This window comes from Canis aureus, chromosome 7, assembly GCF_053574225.1.
Source record: "Canis aureus isolate CA01 chromosome 7, VMU_Caureus_v.1.0, whole genome shotgun sequence".
Lineage (NCBI taxonomy): Eukaryota > Metazoa > Chordata > Mammalia > Carnivora > Canidae > Canis > Canis aureus.
The window spans coordinates 5,157,432-5,182,190 of NC_135617.1; the positions used below are offsets into that span (position 1 = coordinate 5,157,432).

General features: G+C 37.6%; 1 protein-coding gene and 1 non-coding gene across 10 annotated transcripts in view; one reads left to right on the plus strand and one right to left on the minus strand.

Annotated features, from left to right (window-relative positions):
* CDK19 (cyclin dependent kinase 19) overlaps positions 1–24,759 on the plus strand; it is a 161,577-nt gene that overhangs the window by 18,025 nt on the left and 118,793 nt on the right. For 2 of the 9 annotated variants that reach the window (XM_077902785.1, XM_077902789.1), the window contains exon 2: positions 21,546–21,607. The exons of the other annotated variants lie outside the window; for them this stretch is intronic. The gene's annotated coding sequence lies outside the window, so the exon portion shown is untranslated. The remainder of the gene's footprint in view (positions 1–21,545; positions 21,608–24,759) is intronic. 9 annotated transcript variants of the gene reach the window in all.
* Positions 7,844–7,947, minus strand: LOC144317982 (U6 spliceosomal RNA). Its single transcript, XR_013383845.1, has one exon. It is a non-coding gene; the product is annotated as a U6 spliceosomal RNA (small nuclear RNA).

A 24,759-nucleotide genomic window follows, 5' to 3' on the forward strand; every position in this document is an offset into this window, starting at 1 on the left:
GAGAGAGAGAGAGAGAGCACGAGCATGGGGGGGAGAGGCAGAGGGAGTCCCAAGGAGATGAACACAGAGCCCAATGTGGGCCTTGATCTCATGATCTAAGATTACTACCCTACCCAAAAGCAAGAGTCAGATGCTCAAGCTACTGTGCCACCCAGGCACCCCTTTCTCTTTCTGCTTTAAAAATTTTTTCTCTATTGCTTTTATTTTTTTATTTTTTTATTTTTTTTGCCATTTTAATTACCATATTTCTTGGTGTTGACTTCCTTGGGTTGAATTTTTGGGTGATCTCTGTGCCCCCTACATCTGGATGGATATCGTTTCTTTCTTAGGGAAGTTTTGAGCTATTATTTCTTCAAATAAATTTTCTGCCCCCTTTTCCTTTTCTTCTGAGATTCCAATAATGCAAATGTTATGTTTGATGGAGTCACTGAGTTCCTTAAGACTGTTATTAATTTGCATAATTTTCTTTCTTGTCCTTTGTTCAGCGTGTTTACTTTCCATTACTCTGTCTTCCAGGTTGTTAATTTGTTCCTCTGGTTCATCTAGCCTGCTATTCCCTCAAGTGCATTTTTAAATTCATTTATTGTGTTCTTCTCTGTGATTGGTTCTTTTTTATCTCTGTAAAAGGATCTTACTGATGTCCTCCACTCTACACACACAGGTCCAGTGTGTATGATTGTTACTTTAAATTTTCTATCAGACATATTACTACATCTGTTACTTTAGTCTCTTGTGGTTTGGTTTGGTTCTTCATTTGGGACATATTTTTCTGTCTCCTCATTTTGTCTGACTTTCTGTGCCTGTTTCTCCGTGTTAGGAAAGTTACCTACTTTTCTTGCTTTTAACAATAATAGCCTTATGAAGAAGAGGTCCTATAGTACCCTTTAGTGCATTGTCCTCTGTTCCCCAGGGCCTGGTGCTTCAGGGAGTGTGTCCTATATGTGTTGCATGTGCTTTGCTCTTGAGTCTTGGACTCTTTTTCCTTCAGTTCAGTTGTCTGCAGAGACTCTCTTTGTTTATTGAGGGCAGTGTTTGCCCCAGCATGAGTGGGGCACGTTTTAACAAGGTATGTGGTAGTGTACTGGTAAGAGGATACCTGCCCCCACCAGAACTGAGGTCCCACAATGGGCGGTGGTCAGGAGGATGGTGTTGGCAGAATTTGTGCTGGTTTTCTGGGGAAGGGGCCCACAGCACTAGGAGTAAGGGGAGCCTGTCTGAAAAGGGTGGATCTGCTAAAGTGTAGGGGACCAGCACTTGGTGTAAGCAAGTAAAGCAGTGAATTTATTATGCTGGTTCCCACGCCTGGCTTTTTATGCTAGGGGGTGAGGGAGAGTAATGACACCTGCCAGCTCCTTTGTCCCTGTAGGGGACTCCCTGTGATCCCTATCTCTCCAGGCCATGTTATGAGATGAGAAAATCACTGTGTCTCCTGTCTGCCCCTGAAAGTTTTCAAATTGCCGGTTCTATACTTTATCTGCATGAGTTGTTTGCTCTTTATGGGTGGAGACTCTGCTTCCTAATATCCTTCAGGCTCTGCCAAGTGGAGTCCACAGATTTTAAAATTCCAGGCTTTAAGTTCTTCTGGTTGTAAGAACTAATAAATTTTGGCCCCTCTTGCTTTCAGAGGCAAATATGGGGATTTGTCATCGTCATTAGTGTGAAAGTCTGTTTTTTGCCCTTCTCCATGCCCACCAGCTCCCTTCTCACCAAAGATGACCAAGGTTTGTTTGCTCCCAGACTGTCTTTGTCCTTCTTATGTTCTTTGATGTGGCCTCTTCCTTAACTTTAGTTGTGGAGTTTGTTCTGCCAAACTCCCTAACTTTAGTTGTTCTGTTTTCTGGGCTGTTTAAACTGATGTCAGTGTTATCTAGTTGTATCTGTGAGACTAGGGGAGCTTAGAGTCCTTCTACTTCACTATCCCACCCAGCTCAAATACTTTCATGCTTTGAATGTCCTTTATCACAATTTGACAGGTGTAATTATTTCTGTCTTAGCCTGATAGGAATTAAAGCTATTTTCTCTGTACTTTTCCTGAAGCTCAGATAAAAGTCTGGTGAGCTTTATAGTTTACAGCTCTCATCAGCTTCTTAGGTATTGTAGCTCATAGTTGAGATAATTCTATCTGTGTCACAGTGTTCGCCCAGTTTATAGTTAATAAGTGTTTTTGGCTTATGAAAAAGAAGCATTTTTTTCATCGGAAAACTGTGTATTTATGTAATCTTAGCATCCACATTTTTCCTACTTGTGTGTTGAAGAAAATTACATGTTGTGTTTTACATATAGAAATTGTCAAAAGTGGAGCGCCTGTCAAAAGTGGGGTGCCTGGTGGCTCAGTTCGTTAAGTCCCTGCCTTTGGCTCAGGTCATGATCCCCAGGTCCTGTGGTTGAGCCCCACTTTGGGCTCCCTGCTCAGCTTCTCTCTCTCCCTCTGTTGCTCCCCCGGCTTGTGACCTCCCTCTCTCTCTTTACTGAATGATTGAATAAAATCTTAAAAAATAAATAAATAAATTGTTAAAAGCATTAAAAAAAACAACTACTGGAAAGAGGAGCAGATCTAGCTGTCCTTTAAATTCTGGAAAGAACACATGCTACGGTGTGTTTTTGTGTCATTGTAATTTCATGTAACAGAAAAACCAATCAATAATGGACTTAAACAAGTAAGGGGTTTATTTTCCTCTTGTATCAAAAAGTCCAGAGTTGGAGAGTGCTGTGCTGGTATAGCTAGACAAGAAATATTACCAGAGATCCACCTCCTTCCCTCTGTTTTGTGGTTTTTGTATACATGGTCAGATGATTATTGCATCTTCAGGTATTGATTCCAGGTTTGAGGCAGGAAGCAGAGGAAGAGGTAAAGGCTGAAAGTCAAAAAGGGCTGTGCCAACTAAGTGGTAAGCAAGTGCCTTCTCTGGCATAGAGGAAGGCAAAGGAAAAGCAGACTGTGAATGGCTTTTGGGAACCTAGTTAATAATAATCTGTGACACATTGTGGAACAGAGTTCCCTTTGAGGTGGTGAAAGAGAAAGAAACATTTGAATGAATTTTAAGCTGTTAAGAAAACAAAATTCAACTAAATAAATTTTGAAGATCCTATAGGCTCTATTCAACCACTCACGAATGGGGCTGCATCTAGTCCAGTGGGTAGAAAGGAGGTCTAGGGAGCTGTACAAAATGAAAGACTTAAAGGTTGAATGGAGAGGGAACAAGAAAGTTACAGTAGACGAAAGAGCGGATTGGTTTTGGCCAGGCTACTTTCCGTTAGGGCATGGCAGGGGTCTATCAGGCACATTATCTCCAACTAGTGCTGATAAGGAGATTCTTGATTTGCTTAAGTTTCCATTTCTGGGAGAGCCTAAACTAATGAGATAGAGCTAGGTTGGGTGATACAGTGACTTAGCTTAAGTGATTCCATTTTGGGCCTGTTAATCTTGTTTTTAACAAAGCTTAGCTATTACTCATGTGCTTAATAATAAATACAATTTGTGAACCATCACTGTCTCCCATATTATATAAGATTTTCCATAATTAACCAAAACAAATTTTGTAGACCCTCAAGTCCATAAAAGGCTTAAAATTTAGGTGGATAAAGATGGGCTTTTAAGTAGAGCCATAGGACATTATGGGAATGCTTATCTTTTTATACATATGGTAGGTACACACAGTAGAGAAATTTGGTATAAAAGAGAACAGAATATAGTCATATTAAACTTTACATGTGATGGTTGCTCTAGGCCAACTAACTAAGCTTCTTTGTTTTCTTTATTGGGGTTATAAATTCAATACTTTTATCAGAAAAACATTTTCCATTCAAAAGCATTTGAATAAACAAAGTACTTTTGGGTACAAATGATTTAAATAAAGCTTATTCCTTCTTAAAGAACTACTTGAATGTTCTTTCTCCGGAGAGGTTTTTACTGCTGATTCTCAATAAATATACGTATAAATGAAAAGCACAACTGTCGTGTTAGGAAGCCTTGGACCTGGAACCCTTCAAATCTGAGCTAGTACTCTTTAGCTTTGGGATTTTAGTAATAGCTCTGAACCTTAAATTCCCCACCTATTATAATTTGTAGGATGATAAATTACTATCTCATGCTGTTGTTGGAAGAGTAATTAAATCATAATGTACAAAAAATTCCCCAGCAAAGTATTGGTTTTGTATTTTCCAAATATATTAAGGGGGTTTCCATGATAAATTTCCCTGAAGATTAAATTAGCAAATAAGGGTAGGCACTAAGTAAAAATTATAGTCACCTTAGTTTTGAGAATAAGGATTAATCTTGTTAGGTTCAGTAGGAAGCTAGAATTTTTTCTCCATTTACAATGAATTGTTATAAGAAACTATCCTGGGAAAGAAAAATGGGTTCTGTGATGGGCTATTATACCTTAAGCCTTCAGAATAAAACAGATGAAAGAGGAGAACCTTATTTTATATTAAATTAACATTTTTTATTTTTATTATTTTTTAAAGATTTTATTTATTTGAAAGAGAGAGCACTAGTAGGAGGGGTAGAGGGAGAGGGCAAGCCGACTCCATGCTGAGTGTTGAGCTTGATGTAGGGCTTGATCCCACAACCCTGAGGTCATGGCCTGAGCTGAAATCAAGAGTCAGATGCTCAACTGACTGAGCCATTCAGGTGCCCCACATTAAAATTTTTTTTTATTAGAAATAGAATGTTTAAGAAAAATTAGGAAGATAAGCACACACACACACACACACACACGAGTTGTAACTATGAGATGATAGATGTGTTAACTAACTTTACCATGGCAATCATTTCCCAATATGTACAGAAATCATCACATTGCATATTTTAAACCTATACAGTGTTACATGTCAATTATGTCTAAAAGCTGAAAAAAATTTAGATAAGCAAAAATAAGTAAAATAATTCATAAGTGAACACTATGAATGGTATGGTATACATTTTCCTAGGCAATATATGCTTTTATTTTCTTAAGAATGTGTTTGTATTCTATACAAGTTTTGGTAACCTGAATTTTCCATTTAAAAAAATATATATATAATGGATATTTTCCCATTTCATTTAATGTTCTTTTCCAGCAGTGTTTTTTTTAATTAAAAAAAATTTTAAAAATAATTAATTAATTAGAGAGAGAGAGAGAGAACAAGCAGGGGGAGCAGCAGAGGAAAAGGGAGAAGCTGCTCAGCAGGGAGCCTGACTTGAAGCTCAATCCCAGGACCCTGGGATCATGACCTGAGCTGAAGGCAGTTAAGACTGAGCCACCCGGGCACCCCAGCAGTGTTTTTCTTGTAAAGAATATCTGTACCATTCACATATACAACCTTCCACCAATAATATTGTTAATTAAATGCAGTTATCCTTGAGGGTATGGATAAGAGTCTGCTTTCTCATCTTCCTTCCCCAGAAAAATCACTGTCTTTATTTTTAGGGACCATACTCTATTGTATGGGTGTACCATTGTTTGTTTACTGACTTATTTTGTTGACTGGTGGTTATGTTGTTTATAACATTTTATTGTTACAAACAGCACTGTGATCAATGGATATTTAGTTAAAATTTGGGTTTTCTGAGAGGGAATTTCTTATTTATTTATTTATTTATTTATTTAATTTAATTTATGTTAGTCACAGAGAGGGAGAGAGAGAGAGGCAGAGACACAGGCAGAGGGAGAAGCAGGCTCCATGCACCGGGAGCCCGACGTGGGATTCGATCCCGGGTCTCCAGGATCGCGCCCTGGGCCAAAGGCAGGCGCCAAACCGCTGCGCCACCCAGGGATCCCCTGAGAGGGAATTTCTAAAGTGGAAAAAGCAAAAAGAGAATACATAAATCAAAATGTGCTTAACTATTTGACTTTAAAATGTTGGAGATCACCATCAGGAAGCTTTAAAGTGAACTGATATTTCCTTAGTGTTACCATATTGATCTGAATAAAGTAGAGGTTTTGAGAACTTACATAATTTAATCAAAAGCTTAAAATATTTCTTCCTGGGTCACTTGGGTGGCTCAGTTGGTTGAGTGACTGACACTTGAACTTTCAGCTCAGGTCATGATCCCTGGGTTGTGGGATCCTGCTTTGGCTCCACACTCTGCATGGACTCTGCTTGGGATTCTTTCCCTCTACCTCTCCTCCCCTACTGCTCTCATGTGTGGGTGTATGTGTGTGTGTGGGTGTGTGTGTGTTCTCTCTCGAAATAAATAAAACCTTAAGAAAAAAATTTCTTCCTGGATGTACTTATAGGTAGCAATAAAAACACAACATAAGCTTTTAGAACTTCATGGAGTCTTAGATCTTGTTCAAACCACTTGCCTTAAAAGAAGTCCAGAAATATTAATGCCTCCCTTAAGATCACATGGTATGTTTCAGTGTCTGGTATATTTCTGTTGTTTTCTAATTCCTACCCCAACATTCTTATCTAAGAAGTGTGATATAAAGATAATAAGAACTGTTTGCCTATGGAACATCTGTAATCTTTAATGAAGAGACTGATGAAGACAATTATCATTTGTTGAGATGTAATTTCTATAAACTTTCTACGATACTGATTGATTTATAAGTACTGTCATTTTCATCCATGGAATATTTTTTAGGCTTACCTTGGCAGAAGCTTTTTTTTGGAACAATTTAGTGGTTTTAGTATATTCACAGAGTTGTGTAACCATTACCACTATCTAATTTTAGAATATTTCATCATTCCAAAAGAAACCCTGTACCCATTAGCAGTCTCTCCCTATTTCTCCATTCTCCCAGCTCCTGGCAACACTATTCTACTTTCTGTCTCTATGGGTTTGTCTATTCTGGACGTTTTGTATAAATGAAACCCTACTAAATGTGGTTTGTATCTGGCTTCTTGCACTTACCATAGTATTTTCAAAGTTCATGCTGTATGATGTATGAATATAGTTGACCCTTGAACAGTGCTATTTATGCAGTTGAAACCCTCATGCAGTTGAAAATCCGCATAAAACTTTTGATTCCTCCAAGATTAACCACTAATAGCCTACTATTGACCGGTAGGTGTACTCATAACATAAACGGTTGATTAGCACATATTTTGTATGTCTTATATACAATATTCTTATAATAAAGTAAGGTAGAGAAAAGATATTATTAAAGAATACCATAAAGAAAATACATTTTCAGTACTATACAGCTATTCATTGAAACAAATCTGTATATAAATGGACTTATGTCATTCAAGCTTGTGTTCAAGGTCAACTGCACATCATTTATTTTATCTATTTTTATTTTTCATTTAATTCAAAAAGATTTATTTATTTAGAGAGTGAGGAGGGGCAGAAGGAGAGAGAGAGACTCAAGCACACTCTGCACTGAGCACAGAGCATGATGTGGGGCTAGATCTCACGACCTTAAGATCATGACCTGAGCTGAAGCCAGGAGTTGGATGCTTAACTGACTGAGCCACCCAGTTGCCTCTTCCCCCTTTTTAAAATTTATTAATTAAAGTAACCTCTATACCCAATGTGGGGCTCAAATTCATACCCTGAGATCAAGAGTTGCCTGCTCTTCTGCCTGAGCCAGCCAGCTACCCTTGTTTTTTCATTTTTAAAAAAACATTTATTATTATTAGAGAGAGAGAGAGAATGGCAGACATTGAGCATAAAAGAGTGTGAGTGGGCAAGGGGTAGAGGGAGAGGAAGAGAAAATCTCCAGCAGACTCCCCACTGAGCACAAAGCTCCATGTGGGGCTCAGTCTTAGGACCCTGAGATCATGATCTGAGCTGAAATCAAGGGTTGGATGCTTAACCAACTGAGCCACTCTGGTGCCCCTTGTCTGTCTTTTTGATTTTAGCTATCTTGGTGTGAACTCACATTTCCTTATGGTGTTTTTTTTTTTTTTTTTAAGTATGGAATGCTTTACAAATTTGCATGTCATTCTTGTGCAGGGGCCATGCTAATCTCTGTATTGTTCCAATTTTAGTATATGTGTTGCTGAAGCAAGCACTTCATTGTGATTTTGATTTGTATTTTCCTAATAACTAAAATGTTGAACATCTTCTTCTGTGCATTTTGGCCATTTGTGTATGTTCTTTGGAGAAATGTGTATTCAAGTCCTTTGCCCATATTTTCATTGAGTTTTCGTTTTATTCTTTTTTGTTATTGTTGTTGGGTTGTAAGAGTTCTTTATATATTCTGGATACTGCGCTCTTAGGTGACTTATGATTTGTAAATATTTTCTCTCATTTTGTGGATCGCCTTTTCACTTTCTTGGTGGTATCCTTTGAAGCATAAAAGTTTTTAATTTTTGATGAGTCCAATTTATGTCTTTTGTTGTTGTTTCTTACAGTAGGAAATTGCTGCTTGATCCAAAGTTGCAAAGATTTACTCCATAGTTCTCTTCTACAAGTTTTGTAGTTTCAGCTCTTACATTTAGGTGTGGGAGTGTTTTCTTTTCTTCAGTAAAGGGGACATGTGACAAGGCTCCAGCCTTTTAAGACTTTTAGGGTATTTGCCTGAATTAGACATATATGGCATAACTAGTAGTACCATTCACTCATTTATTTGACACTGACTGAATAACCCTATGTAGGAATTAGTAATGTAAGAATACAAGACATAGTTCTTTTCCTTATAATCTAGAGAAAAAATAAAATAGATTACAGTACAGGGCTATGAATTATTGTATATAGGTATGCATAGAATGCTGTTGGGGTAGCTAGGAGGAACAACGAACTGACCCAAGAGTGTGTGGGTGCTTGGGAAACCTTCCCAGTATGGGGAAATCCCGTGATAACTGAATTTGGAAGGCCAAAGAGTGAGCCAGACAGAAAAGTGATTTGTAGTTTAGTAAGATGAGTGGTAAATACATAGAATAGAGGTAAAAAAAAGTAATAAACTGAGTGATTGGGAGGAGATTTTAGTTCTTGTTTGGGCCGGATGAATTCTAAAAGTATATAAAAAGTTTTTTTTATACCTTGGGAGGAACTAGAAAGGATTAGGGTCTGAAAATAAAAATCTGTAAGGTGGGAATGGTGTCTTTTCCTTATGAGTTGTGAGGATTAAAGAAGATGATGGTTTTATACTGTAAGTATTATGTGTTAATCCTGTTACCATGAATTTTTTAACATGAAATTTTGATGATCATTGGTTCTTTAGTATCTTTTTATTTCTAGGGTGTCATGAAGTCCTTAGGAACAGATTGTTCTGAATTTCTTTTTTTTTCTTCTGAAATTTTTTTTTATTTGTTTTTAGATTTTATTTATTTATTCATGAGATACACACAGAGGCAGAGACATAGGCAGAGGGAGAAGCAGGCTCCCCATGGGGAACCTGATGCAGGACTTGATACCAGGACCGTGGGATCATGCCTTGAGCTGAAGATGGAAGCTCAACCGTTGAGCCACCCAGGTGTCCCACTTCTGAATTTCTTAATTAAGTGTACACTGCATATTATAAACAAGGAAGTGGTTATAGATGTTATTAATAAGAAAATGATTATTGAGCTGTAAAAAGCAAATATTTAAAATTGATTATGGTTTTTCTGCAAAAGTAATTAGATAGTAAGGAAAGCTCTAAGTGAGAAAGTAAGAAACACTCAAAATCCCACTATCAAGTGATAATTACTTAATATTTTGGTGCATTTCCTTTCTGGTGTCTTTTCGTCCATTTGTGCTGTGTATCCAAACACATATTTGCTTTTACAAAAACAATTTACAAAAGTAAGATCATTTTACATATATAATTTTAATCTTTTTTTTTAAAGAGTTCATTTTATTTCTTTATCTTTAAAGATTTTATTTGAGAGAGAGGGTGAGAAAGCAAGTGAGTGGGGTGTGTAGAGAGAGAAGCAGACTCCCTGCTGAGCAGGGAGCCTAACTTGGGACTAAATCCCAGGACCCTGGTACCATGACCTGAGCCGAAAGCAGATGCTTAATCAACTGAGCTACCCAGGTACCCCACTATCATCATCATCATCATAATCATCATCATCATTATTACTATTTTATAACCAGGGATGTTGAGTGTCTTCATTTGTGAATTGGCTGTTGGTTTTCATCTTTGAAGTATTTCACATTCATTTCCCTTGTACTTTTTTCAATAGGCAATGTGTATGGAAATTGAGATTGGGCTTGGAATTTTATTATCAGGATTCATAATCCCATCTATACCTCTTTTTAGCTGTTTGACTTGGGCAGATTAATTATGTCTTAGTTTCCTCACCTCTAAAGTGGGGATAATGGTAGTGCTTACCTCGCAGGGTTGTCGTGAGAACTGCATGACGTGAAGAGCTTGCCACAGAGTCCGGCAGATAACAAGCACTGCTATTACTATTCATTTTTTCACCCTTTTGTATGTCTATAGGATAAATCCCTACTAGGGTAGCTGTGTTTGAAAATCGATATCACCAAATTGCTGTTTTAATAAGTTGTTCCTTTTGCACTAAAACCTGCATAATAACTCTCTGCAGTATCATATCAGTATTATGATTGTGTCCAAGCTCTGTTCTGTTTCTGCATTCATCTGTATTGTTGAGAAATCAAAAGACTCATGTATAAAATTGTATGTATTTCTAACTTTTGATTATAAAAAATTTCAAATGTACAGGAAAGTTTAAAGACATAGTCCAATTAATTATGATCACCTGTATATCCACTGTCTAGACCAGGAGTTAGCAAAATTTTTTTCTGTAAAGGGTCAGATATTTCCTGTATTTCTATAAAGGCCTAGTAAATGTTTTAGATTTTGGAGGCCATACAATCTCTGTCACAAGTTCTCAATTCTGTAGTGGTAGTGAGTAAGCAGCCATCGACAGCAGGTCAATGAGTGGATATGGCAGGTTCAACAGAACTTTATAAGAATAGGCACAGCTGGATTTGGCTGGGGCTGTAGTTTGCCATCCCCAGATCAAACAGCTAACAGATTGCTATATTTACTTTCTCTAAGTGTGTTTAACTACAGGGTTAAATTGCAATCATCATGGCACTTTACCCCATATTTTAATATGCATCTCCTAAAAATAAGTGCATTCTCCTGCATAACCGTAATACCATTATTACGGTTAAGAACATTATAATTTTCTTCTTTTTTAATAGAACCAAGGCTACATAATCTAGCACAAAAATTGTGAAAATGCTTAGATTTGCTCTTCAACCTTTGTAACCAATTGAACTGCTTTTATCCCTGTTCCTCTTTCCCTCTCTTATTCTTCAGGTAGAAATCTGTATTGGGTAGTGCTGTTTGCTGTTTTTATTTGACCTAATTACATAATCCAATGAAGGGAATATTTTGGTTTTTTTTTAATATGTTCGGTTTATATTTTTAAAAGTCTGGGTTTTCTGTCTTTTATTTGATTTGAAAGAGAATTATGTGTAATTTATAAACAAATGAAGAGTTTACAGTCGCTAATTTCCATTTGATTGATGGTCCTTGTTATGTGGTAGAAGAAACTGAAGGAAGGTAAAGCCAATTATGTGCTTTTTTTTTTTTAAGATTTTATTTATTTATTCATGAGAGACACACAGAGAGAGACAGAGACACAGGCAGAAGGAGAAGCAGGTTTCCTGCAGGGTCCTGATACGGGATTTGATCTCAGGACCCCGGGATCACGCCCTGAGCCGAAGGCAGATGCTCAACCACTGAGCCCCCCAGGTGCCACCTAATTATGTGCTTTTAAAAAAGTGGCCAACTTTTGAATTATCATGCTAAAAGAAGGAGGGAAAGTAATATGGATATTCCCATTGTTTTCAAATTTAACTTTATTATGCTTTTACTTGATAAGAAGATAATGCTTCAGATAAAGCTCTTGTAGTCTGTGAAAAATTATGCTACAAGTTTATCCAGGGTCCTTGCTTTATTTTTCTCTACTTCTCCATCCCTTCCCAGATTTAGCACTCTGCATTGTCTTCTGCTCATACCATCTCTTAGGCTGTGGAAGCAAAGCATCATCATATTTTATCCTTTTAAAAACCTCAGTTTCCTTGATTAGAAGGAAATAATTTAGTGTGTTGGTATAGCTGTGGGACTGTAGGCTACAGTTAGGAATAGCATGTGCAAAATGAGATAAATAAGAGTTTATTTATTCTTTTAGATTACTGACTCAAAGGTAACTACAGAGGGAGGCAGTTTGACTATTAGAAACAGGCTCAAAATTATTGTTACATCTCTGCAATTCTACAGAGAAGAAGCAAAATGTATAAAATTATGATAAAAAGAAACACAACAGCAAGTAATTCAGGATGGCTAGAAGGTGGGGTGGGGTTGGGGTAAAAGTAAGAACGCAGTTCTATTTTGATAGAAAAGAGCTATTGTACATTCCCTTTTCTCTTAACTAATTGTTGTTCTCTTGAATTAGTTAAGGGTATCAGTGTTCTTTGAGAAGTTGCTTCTGTTTTGGTGTGTAACTGTAAAATAGCTTTTACATTTCACAGAGTTCTTGTAGTAATCTTTAAATTTTTGTTCTGAGGAACTGGGTTTGGTGTGGGGTGAGGGGGTCACTTGGGCCAGTTATTCGCAGAGGTTTCTTGACTCTGAATTAAGGGCTGTTTAGGTCTCTGCGTAGGATCTTGCTTTTACCAGATTCTGCTATATTTTATCACCATTGGAAACAAGGCTGTAGAGGTCATGGTGTGAAACTTTGGCTCATTGTTATCTTCACATAATGCAGTGTTAACATAGACCCTGAATTCTGGGACACAGTGAAGGATCCTCAGAATCCAGTTAGCTAAAAGATTGGCTGGTTCATGGGACGGTTATGGAACGAAGGCATTTCATTCCTGGGTGAGAAAGACTTAGGTCACTAATGCTAATCTATCTAATCTCTCTTGCTTTTTCAGATTCGATTAAACAGGAACTTTCATGCAGATAAAATTTTCTGAATTTTAAAATAGTCACATAGAAGGAAATTGCACCCCCTTTTTTGGTGGTTATTCATCTTTGCATTGAACACAGTCCTCACTGTTGGGACATTTTTTATTCTAACTTCAATGTCATCATTTTAGTGCACTTCTTATTTACTTGTATATCCTTTCATGAACCTCTTATGGACTGTTGCCTGGATATACAAGTACTGTCATAGTAATACATTATTTTTGAGGTTTGAGGAGATCTGGGTAACGGTTATTGAATTACAACATAGCGTCAAATTTTCTTCTAGAGTTACTTTCTTGCTTGGTCTCTATTATTACTACTGTTTTTACCAACCCTTAAGTGAATGTAGTTACTCACCTGAGCTATTATTCTAAATAGTATATGTGTGAGAATTGGCAGGCTTTCCTTAGAGTCATGGATTGGAATTCTATAACAGATACATAGAATTTAGGAGAGACTTGGCCTCATGCAATGTTTTCTTATAGTTGCACTGGGAGGAATTAAGGAGAAATATATATTTTGCTTGCTTTTATTTATGCTTTAAAGCTTATTTCAGAAAGTTTGAATTCTGGTTCTATCAGTTGTACTCTTTATTTTTTATTATTTTTAAAAAGTAGGTTCCATGCCCAACTTGGGGCTTGAACTCACAACCCTGAGATCAGGAGTTGCATGCTCTACTGACTGAGCCAGCCAACAAACTACCCTCTCACCCACCGCACCCAATTGTGTTCCTTAAAGTTAATTTTCTCATCATTTAAAAAGTGGCTTCCTTGTACCCAACCAAAATATTATAAATAGAGATGAAGCATATGAAAGCTTAGTTAACTGGTGAGTTATTTATTGATAACTTTCTCTTGGCTCCTATATTTTATGTTTATATGTAAGAATTTAAGAGCTAGCATGTGATAGACAATAGTTGTCAGAGGCAGACTTTTCTGAGTTCAGGTCCTAGCTATTTAACTTTCACAGATCATGTGCTACTTAGCCTTTAAAATGAGGTGAAGAACTATCTCACAGAACTTTTATGAGGCTTAGTTGAAATTACGTATGTTTGGAACCTGGTACGTTGCTGCATAGTGGGCACTAAAAGGCACTGGCTCTTTCACTTTTACTTAAAAAAATGAGTTCATAAAAAAATGGAAAACTAAAATCTTTTGAAAGTTTCATTTTTCCTTTAAAAACTAAGAAAAAAAGTCTAAAGGCCATCTCCTTTAAGCTTTCTCATTGCAAGGAGATGGGGATAAATGCACTCTTTCAAAGACCTCATTATTCTGTGTTTTAACTGCCTACTATAATGCTTGGCACATAAGTAGTCCTCAGTATTTGTGAGAGGGATGTCTTGCAAAGAGAAAATTTTCTCTGTTGCTTTTTTTCTCTTGAACTCCTCAAAAGTTGTTTACTTATATAAGTTTACTTATCCACTCAAGATACTTGGTTTTGGAAGAGAAATGATATTTTATAGTTAAGAAAATTAACGTACGGTGTTATCAACTGGCTTGAAATCCTGATGTCATCCATCATGTCTCAGTAACAGACGCACTCCCAGCCAAGTCAGTTCCCTTTAAGTAGCTTTTCCAGAAGTCACATCCTTGACATCCACTTCCAGCTCATTGACCAGTTGTAGCAGCCTGGAAGACTGGAAAGGGTGCACTTTTGCCTGGGGACATGCTGTCCAGAATAAAACCAGGGTCTGTTACTGAGGAGAAAAGAGAGAATGGGTATATAGGCCGCCAGCAGTGTCAGGCACAAAGAGGAGTGAGAATGGAGGTGGGGAGACCAATTTAGTACAACAGCTATGTAGTAATACTCATAGTCTCTTGCAGAAGAGATTTGGTAAAGTCGATAGCCTTGAAATGCAAGAATATAAATGTTTGATAACTAAGTAGAGACGCTACTCTGCTGGGAAACCTAGAGGATTGAAGCCATTATTTTGATACCACACTGTTCAAGTTCTGGAAACAAAAATTATGCTTTAATATTTAAATCCTTGAGTTAAAAAATTCCAACTAAGCTTTTCATAAAACTAAATATCTTGGTGCTAAAGAGAATTAACACAGAAAAGAATGGCATCAATAGGAATTACATTTAAAAAGACTATATAGCATGTCTTTTTCACTGGGTAAATATACATTAAAAGGGGATTTACAGTATATTTTTTTTCTGGGAGATGAAATAATTTTATTTTTCTTCTTTATACTTCTCTTTAGATTGTATACACTTAGCACATATTACTTTTTAAAAAATGGGGTAGGGGTGCCTGGGTGGTGCAGTTGGTTAAGTGACTGACTCTTGGTTTCAGCTCAGGTCATGATCTCAGAGTCATGAGATTGAGCCCCTTGTGGGGCTCTGCACTCAGTGGGGAGTCTGCTTGAGATTCTTTGCCTCAGGTGGAGAGGCAGAGGGAGATGGAGAAAGAATTTTTTTTTTTTTTAAGATTTTATTTATTTATTTATTCACGGGAGACACAGAGAGAGGGGCAGAGACACAGGCAGGGGGAGAAGCGGGCTCTGTGGAGGCAGCCCGATGTGGGACTCGATCCCGGGACTCCAGGATCACACCCAGGGCTGAAGGCAGGTTGCTAAACCACTGAGCCACCCAGGTGCCCCAGATGGAGAGAGAATCTTCTTAAGATTCTGTACTGAGCATGGAGCCCAACGTGGAGTTCAGCCTCATGGCCCTGAGATCACAGCCTGAGCTGAAACCAAGAGTCTGATGCTTAACTGACTGTACCACCTAGGTACCCTCACTGTAATAATTTTTAAGTGTAAAGTGGCATTAGGTACATTCATATTTTTGTATGCCATCACTACCATCCATCCACAGAACTTTTTTCATCTTGCAAAACTGAAGCCCTATACCTTTAAAGAATAACTGCTCTTTTCTCCCCTTCTCCCAGTGTCTGGCACCCACCATCCTACTTTCTTATCTTTATGAATTTGTTATTACTCCAGGTTTCTCTATAGAAGTAGGATAACATGGATTTTGCCCTTTTGTGACTTACTTATTTCATCTAGCATAATATCCTTAAGGTTAATCTATGTTGTAGTATGTGTCAGAAAAAAAATTGAAGATCTAATTTGCTTTATTAAATGATTCATGAGTCAGGGAGCATCCCATCTAGCAAGTAGAGAGGTGTGCTAAGGAGTAGAACAAAATGGAAGGTTTTTATAGGAAAGAGGGTGCGGCAAGAAAGTTCTAAGCAAAAGAGAAGAAAGGACAGTTTCAGGCAAAATCACATGCCCTTAAGGGAGTGGGCTGGGAGTCCTATTATACAGACTACCTCATCCTCCTTTGGGGGATAGAGAAGGCCCATGACACACATTACTTCATTGGTGCTGTTCAGAAAATTTCCAATTGATCAGTTAAGACACTGGAGGTCGAGGAGCGCTTGGGTGGCTCAGTTATTAAGTGTCTGACTTTGGCTCAGGTCACGATCTCAGGGTCCTGGGATTGAGTCCTGTGTTGGGCTCTGTGCTCATTGTGAAGTTTGCTTGTTCCTCTCCCTCTGCTCCTGCCCTTGTTCTCTCTCTCTCTCTCTCATCCAAATAAATAAATCTTAAAAAAAAAAAGGCTTTGGAGGTTAGATCTGGTATTAAGCCCTGATTTACTGATTTGGAGCTTTAAACTAAGTGATGCCATTTGGGGCTGTGAATTTCTTTTTCTTTTCTTTCTTTTTTTTTTTTTTTTTTTTTTAAATAAGATGTATTTATTTATTTGAGAGGGAGAGCAAGCGAGAGAGAGAAAGCACACGCATATGTGGGGTAGGGGTAGTGGGCAGGGGGCATGAATCCTCAAGCAGACTCCACGCTGAGCATGCAGCCTGATGTAGGGCTCAGTATCAGGACCCTGAGATCATGGCCTGAGCTGAAATCAAGCTTTGGCTGCTGAACCTACTGAGCCACCCAGTGCCCACCCTGTGATTTTCTTTTTTGGCAGTTACCCCCTGGGGAGCAGACTCTTGGTTTGACTGTGAAATATGCTCAAAATTTAAGGCATTAGCACCACTTTCAGTTACTGCTCTGGAAAGTTCCCACAGTTGTTGCTGTTTCTCTGCTTAATCTCTGTGATACTCACAAGTAACATGTTAAGATTTGCAGTTTTTAAGTCACTCATTCTCTCTGTTCGTTTTCTGAGGAGATCATTTCCTTGGTGGTTAGTGGCCACAGTCATTTAATTTAAAGCTTTTGTGAGATTATAATTTGCCAGGGAGATTATTATGGTTCTGTAAACAAGATAATTTCCAATGTTTGGAGTGCATTTTGGAGCCATGGTCCCCAAGACCCAAACAAGTCAAAATCATATAGGTCAAAGAAAGACCCACTGAAGGAGTCACCTCTTTTTAGACAAGTGGCCTGCTCAGTGATCTCAATAGTTAAGTTTCAACTTCCCCAAAAATGTTACTCTTGGTAAAGCTGGTGGTGTTGGCTATAAGACAAACACCTCCTTGGTCAGCTAAAAGGTAATCAAGAGCTATCCTATTACCAAGACCAACTTTGGCTAGAAAGTCTAAGGATCTTTTTTGGGCAGCTATTGCTTTAGCAGCAGATTTTGCAATAATTTTAAGAATTAAGGAGAAGTTCTTGATCATGGCCTCATTACATTTATTCCTAACCAGGGAATTAGGGACCTATCAAAGGAGTGGATCTTGAATTATGACCAACTCCTGCTAGGTCCTTTTTAAATCAGCAGTGTAAATTCAGGGGAGCCTACCAGTGAGAAGTCTCATTTTTCTTATAAAAAGTTAGTGGCACAGTTAGAGTTTCTCCTAGCCTGAAATAAAAGGTGGTTCTGCTTTCTAGAAGTTACCCCCTTAACAATGGCGTGGGTGGTAAAGATGAGGGTGTTATCTTTTCAGACCAATGCCAGAGGAAAGGAAAGAAAAAGGAGTAAGTTTCATGTTTAGTTAAAGTATGAAGTGTTGATCCATCGTCTAGGATGGAAACAGCCTAACTTGATGTCAACTACTTATCTTCCTAGTCAAATTGATTTGGAGGTCTTTAGTGTCTGCACAGCAGCAGGTGTCAGGTGGAGCTTTCTGTGAGATGTGTATCCGAGGTTCGATGCCTGTTAATTTTGCGGCTGTGGCAATGGTTAGGAGCCCTTGGTAAGATCCCTTGCAACGAGGTTCAAGGTCTGCCATCCCCTGATGATGTTTCTGGAGTACCCAGTCACCAGGCTCTAGACTGTGACCAACAGGATCCTTTGAATTGGGATCTCAGATGGCTTCACCTATTGATAATAGGCTTGAGCATAAGACATTAGAGATTTACAGTGGCTGTTCATACTAGCCTGAAGCAACAAGGGATCAGCAGAAGGTGGTATGCCAGTAGACATTGGTCTGCTGGTGATTTTCTTGTGGAATGAATTTGTTTTCCAAAGGGGATACTGGGAACTATCAGCAAGATCAAAAGCAATAGCTCAGTCAGGGGCATCCAGTAGTTTTGGCAAGTTTAGAAGTTTGAAGTTTGAGGATCCTATTAGTTCTTTCAACCTTGCCTGATGATTGAGGGTGATAAGGGTAATGATCATTCCAAGAAGTTTGCAAGTCTTTCATTAGGCTTGTATGATTTGTCCAGTGAAGTGGGTACCTCCATCACTGGAGATTACAGCCCCAAGTATACACAGTTTGTTTATCCATTCATCCATCAATGGAGACTTGGGTGACTTTCACTTTTTGGCTCTTATGAATAATGCTGCTATGAACATGGCATATAAATGTCTCTTTGAGAATCCCTGCTTTGAATCCTTTTGGCTATATACTTGGAAGTGGAATTGCTGGATAATATGGTAATTCTATTTTTAATTTTTTTGGGGAACTGCCATGCCGTTTTCTATTGCAACTGCACCATTTTACATTTTCACCAACAGTACACAGGAGTCCCAATTTCTCCACATCCTCACCTTATTTTCCTCCTTTAAAAAAAATTGATAGTAGCCGTCTTAATGGGCATGTGGTACTATCTCATTATGTTGATTTTTTAAGCTTATAAAATGTTTAAGAGCGAGTTAAATAATAGCATGGCAGCAATTTTATTTATTTATTTATTTAAAAAGATTTATTTATTTATTTTAGAGAGGGAGAGAAAAAGAACAGGAGGAGGAACAGAGGGAGACAAACAGACTCCCAACTGAGCAGGGAATCCAATGCAGGGCTCAATCTCAGGACCCTGAGATCACAACCTGAGTGGAATTAAGAATCAGATGCTTAACCGACTGAGGCACCCAATCATTCCTATTTATTTATTTTTAAGTATGCTCCACGCCCAATCTGGAGCTTGAACTCACAATTCTGAGATCAAGAGTTGCATGCTCTACTGACTGACCCAGCCAGGTGCCCCACATAGCAGCAATTATAAAAATTGGAGCAAAATCACTCAATCTTGCTACTCTAACACAAATATCATTTTAATGTTATTTGGATATGTATGACCATATATATAATTACTCATGACTGGGCTTGTAAGCATTTCCCATTTTTGTAAAACATATTTTGTACAACAATCATATGAATTTTAATTTTCCAGAAAAATGTTGCAAATGCTGAGAAATCTATTTGGCATGATTGGCTCCATTGGATTCAATTGAACATTTATGAATAAATTGAACATTTATAATTGTGTGGTTTATTCCATAGAGAAAAGTGCCTGGTTTGTATGGTTTTAATTCCACAGACTGGATGATACAGTGGCTAAGAATGTGGTTCTTGAAGTAGTCTGTTTGAATTGCACATTGGCTGCTTCTGGCTATGTTTAAGCAAATTTCTTAAGGTCTTGTGTCTCAGTTTCTTTATTTGTAAAGTGAGGATAATACGTCAAAGTTGTGAAGACCAAAATGACTTAATACCTGTGGAGCTCTTAGAATCGTGCCTGGCACATCATACATTCCAGAGAAGACTTTGCTGCCATTATTGTTTTATCAGGTGGGATTTTACCTGTTTGGTTTTTAGAAATATATGCAGCATGTAGGTACTTAGTGTGTCTCAGATCTTGTCAGTTAGACTGTCACAAACAGCACATTAGAGGCTGGTGCAGTCTAAGATTTTTTGGGGGGGTTTAAGAGAAGATGAATCTGAGGCAGTGCTGGGCAAAGTGCTAAATTAATACTATGATACAGCCCTCTCTTGGGGACTGTGACCTTTCTGGCTGCCATTTCGCCCCGACTGCTACTCTAGGCTCTTTTGGCCAGTTCAACCTTTTTGCTTTTGGCCTTCCTTCCCCATCTAGTTCCCCAAATTACTTGGACCTCGCACTCTATATTGCCTCTACACGACAACTTTTATTAAATTGTTAATTTAAGTCAAGTGCACTGATTTGAATTTTTTACAAAATATAGCTGTGATTTTTTTTTAAATTTATTTATTTATTCATGAGAGACACAGAGAGAGGCAGATACACAGGCAGAGGAAGAAGCAGCCTCCCTGCAGGGAGCCCAATGTGGGACTCGATCCCAGGACCCTGGGATCACGCCCTGAGCCAAAGGCAGATGCTCAACCACTAAGCCACCCAGGCGTCCCTATAGCTGTGGTTTTTAATATCTTATTTCTCTTGCTCTTCAGTATAAATCTGTGAGATGGTGAACAACTCATTGAACAACCCTGGTTGTACCGAGAGATGAAGTGGCCTACCTGATGTTGCAAAGCAACTGAATGATTGGAACTTGAACTCAAGCCACCTGAGTTTAGGGACAGTGTTTTGTGATACTATGTTTCTTCCTATGTTTCTTCTTTTCGACTTACTCATTGACATTTTTAAGGATTTCTAAATATCACGAAAAGATAGCATGTGCCCCTCTTTTAAATTTAATAGCCAGTAGAATTTATCGGATTCCTGTTCTCATAGTCTGCATTTTGTCTTTTATCCCTATTGTTGGAAAAGAATGAGATGAAAATCTGAGTTCTAAATATTTTACCTGATGAAATCCTTAAGTTTTTACATGGATGTTTCCTGAAGAGCTTTTCATGTTTCATGCTTATATTTATTTTATAATATTGGAACAAGGTAGATTTCCCCTTTACTGCCTGCATTATGTATCAACCTGGCTCATTTCAAAATTACTGTCAGACTTGGCATCAGAATATCTTTTTGTTTCTACTTTCCCCTTTTTCCTCTACCTTGTCCTCTTCCAGGTCTGTTTCTAATTGTTGTATATTCCCCATCTGACGTCATAGGAAATAATTTACCTTGAGGTGTAGGGTCTATCACACTCCATTTTGTGAAGAATATTTTTCTGCTTAATTTCTTTTATATTCCTTATGTGTGTGTGTGTGGATTAGCTTGTCACATAATTTAATTTTTAATTAATTAATTTTTAAGTAAGTTTCTACACCTGAGATCACAACTTACAACCCTGAGATCAAGAGTCCTATGCTCCAGCAACTGAGCCAGCCAGGCGCCCCACCTCTCATAACGTAATTTTAAACATTAAATTGCTATTTTGACTATATATGAATTCATAATTTGTTGCTCTTTTAATATTTCAGATAGTTTCAATCACTTCTTTTGGTGAGAGTATATACTCATTAAGACTCAATTTTGTTCTTTTCACGTAACTAAGTAATATATAATGAACTCTGAATATTAATCATATATTGTGGATGTGCTCACTTGCCAAATCTAAAATCTGATTTCCTTGGCAGATATGTAGACTTGTGATAGGCATTTGGCATTTAATGTTTTGGGCAGCCTAACTTTAAATCTACATAAACTTCTCTGCCTTTTGCCTCTGCTGTGTCCGTAGATTCCAGGAGGGCTTCGTGTATGGACCTCAAGCGTTGGAGGTAGCAGACTTTTCAGCAGAAGGTAAAGCAGAGTGTTGCCTTCTGGTGTCATTGTGTGTGTGTGCCGGGGTGGGTACGTGGCAGGTGAGAACTCTTCACAGATGTCATCACAAAATAATTTAAAACGATGCATTAAGTATTTCACAAAATTTGAGGCCACGCTGTGTAATTTTATGCAGTGTTATCAAAATCTACACAAAATGGAAAGCCTTAGGTAGAACTAAAGACTAAATTTCACGCTGCTGTTAACAGTAGGGGTGATTAAGGAAAGAAAGCATTAACATATAACATATAGTATCGACGGTCTAGCTTCCTCAGACCTAGCTTCATGATGATTTCTTCCCGGGAAGTTGTCCAAGTCATTATTCATCTGTTGTCTTCTTCCCTGCTGCTCCTTTTACTGAAAGATCGCTTCATAATAGAGGCAGCCTAGTTCATGACTCATGGCTAGAGGACAGACATTCTTGCTGTAGGTCTCAGGTGCCAAGAATGTTAGCTTCCAATATGTTAATAACCTCTCTTTTCAGAACGTGTTAATATGCTCTTCTCTCAAGTTAGTTCTTGTTTCAGTAGAGAAATAAACACATCCCACATATTTGTAAAATATGTTTTTATAGAGACCTTCTTAATGAGTTACTTCTTAAGAAAATAATGTGACACACCTTTCCTAGGTAATGCTTCTTTGATTTTTTTTTTTTTTTAGATAGAAACATTTTGCCTTTTATGTGCCAGATACTACTTTTTGTGAACTTATAAAACCATTTATGAACTTTCTTCAGATGTTACCTGTGTAGAGGTTTTGTTGTTTTGTTTTTAAAAATCTATAGCAGCTAACAAAATGTACCCTTAGATGTAAAGTTCATAATGTGGCTAGTTTTTAGAGAGATTTTGAATGGGAATTTGAGGAATGGTTTTCTTATGTCTCCTGGAAATTTTATTTGTAGTGGCTGCACATTATACCTTATACATGGATTGTACACCTTCTGCAAAGTCAAGGTTGTATATGTGTATGTGTGTATATATATATATACACACATACACATATATACATATATATATGTATATAAAATATTTTCTTTATTTATTCATGAGAGACCAGAGAGAGAGAGGCAGAGACACAGTCAGAGGGAGAAGCAGGCTCCATGCAGGGAGCCAGATGCGGGACTTGGTCCCGGGTCTCCAGGATCACACCCTGGGCCAAAGGTAGGCGCTAAACTGCTGAGCCACCCAGGGATCCATATATATGTATACACACACACACACACACACACAAATATATTTTAGGGTAGTACATACTTATTAAATTTCTGTTCTGTGCCCAACACAGACTCCATCTTAAAATCAATTGACTTTAACTATTTCTTTTACCTTTCTCCTATTCAGAGAAGCTTCTTCTATTTACTAGGAGATAGTTAATGAGAAGATAGATGAGTTTTGTACTGTTTTTTATGATTAGCTGCAATTTTACCTCTTAACTGCTTTTTCCTTTCTTTTACTCTTTTCAGTGGCCATTTGGGGAGATATTTTCTGTTTGCCAATAATATTGGAAGTAATTTCTTGAAGGCCTTTTCATGGTTCATTTTCAGGCTAGTTGGTTGTATTCACTACTGTTGAATTATGCAGCCTTATATTTGCTTAAGTAATACGAGTGTGGTATATTTGGTTACCAATTGAGAATCTCAATAGATTATCTTTTTTTTTAACATATATATTTTTTTAAAATTGGAGTTCAATTTGCCAACATATAGCATAACACTCAGTGCTCATCCCATTCAATAGATTATCAAGCACTAGTATAAAAGATGTGAAGTTCTGCTTCTATCAAGGCAGAGAAAGACTCTCCTCCCCAGGTCCTCACCCCTCAGTTTCAATGAGAAAGATGTGATGAAAATACTCAAGGTATTTTTTCAAAAATAATTGCCTTTATTTTTTTAGGTCACTTTTAGGCTTACAGAAAAATTTTGTTCTCATATACTCCCTTACTGCCCCCTCTTCCCATAATCAGTATCTTGTTTTGGTGTATTTGCTGTAATTAATGAACTGTATTGTTCCATTATTATTAATTAAAATCCACAGTTTACCTTAAGGTTTACTCTTTTTGTTGTAGATGTTCTGTGGGTTTGACAAATGTATAATCACATGTATACACCAATATGATGTCATATAGAATATTTTTGTTACCCTGAACATATCCTTTGCTCTACCTATGTATCTCTGGCTCCTTTCCTTTGAGCCACTGGCAACCACTGATCTTTTTTTGTCTCTATAATTTTACCTTTTCCAGAATGGCGTAGTTACAATCACACAGCAGGTAGCCTGGGATTGATTAGCTTCTTTCATTTAGTAATAAGCATTTTGGCTTCCTCCATGCCTCTCCATGGCTTGATAGCTCATTTCTTTTTAGTGCTGAATGACATTTCATTGTCTAGACGTACCATAGTCTATTTATCCATTCACCTACTGAAGGCTATCTTGATTGCTTCCTTTTTGGCAATTATGAGTAAAGCCACTAGAAACATTTATGTGCTGATTTTTTTTTATGTGCTGATTTTTGTGTGGATATAGTTTTCAATTCATGTAGGTAAATACCAAGGAGTGTATTTGTTGGATCATATAAGAGAATGTTCGGTTTTGTAAGAAACTGCCAAATTCTTCCAAAGTGACTATATCATTTTGCATTTCCACTGACAATAAATGAGCTTTACTGTTGCTTCATATCCTTGTCAGCATTTGATTTTCTGGATTTTAGCCATTCTAATAGGTGTATGGTGGTATCTTATTTTGTGTTTTAATTTGCAGCCCTCTAATGACATGTGATGTTGACCATATTTTCATACACTTATTTGTCATCTGCATATCTTCTTGGTGAGATGCCTGTGTAGATCTTTCGCCCATTTTAAAATGGAGTCATTTGTTCTCTTCTTGTTGAGGTGTTTTGTTTGTTTGTTTGTTTGTTTTTGTAAAGTAGGCTCCATGCCCAGTGCAGGGCTTGAACTCATGACCCTAAGATCAGGACCTGAGCTGAGATCAAGAGACTGACACTTAACTGACTTGAATCACCCAAGTGCCCCTTACTGTTGAGTTCTAACAATATTAAATTGTATATTTTGAATATCAGTCCTTTAATAGATACATATTTTGCAAATATTTCCTCCCAGTCTGTGGCTTGTCTTT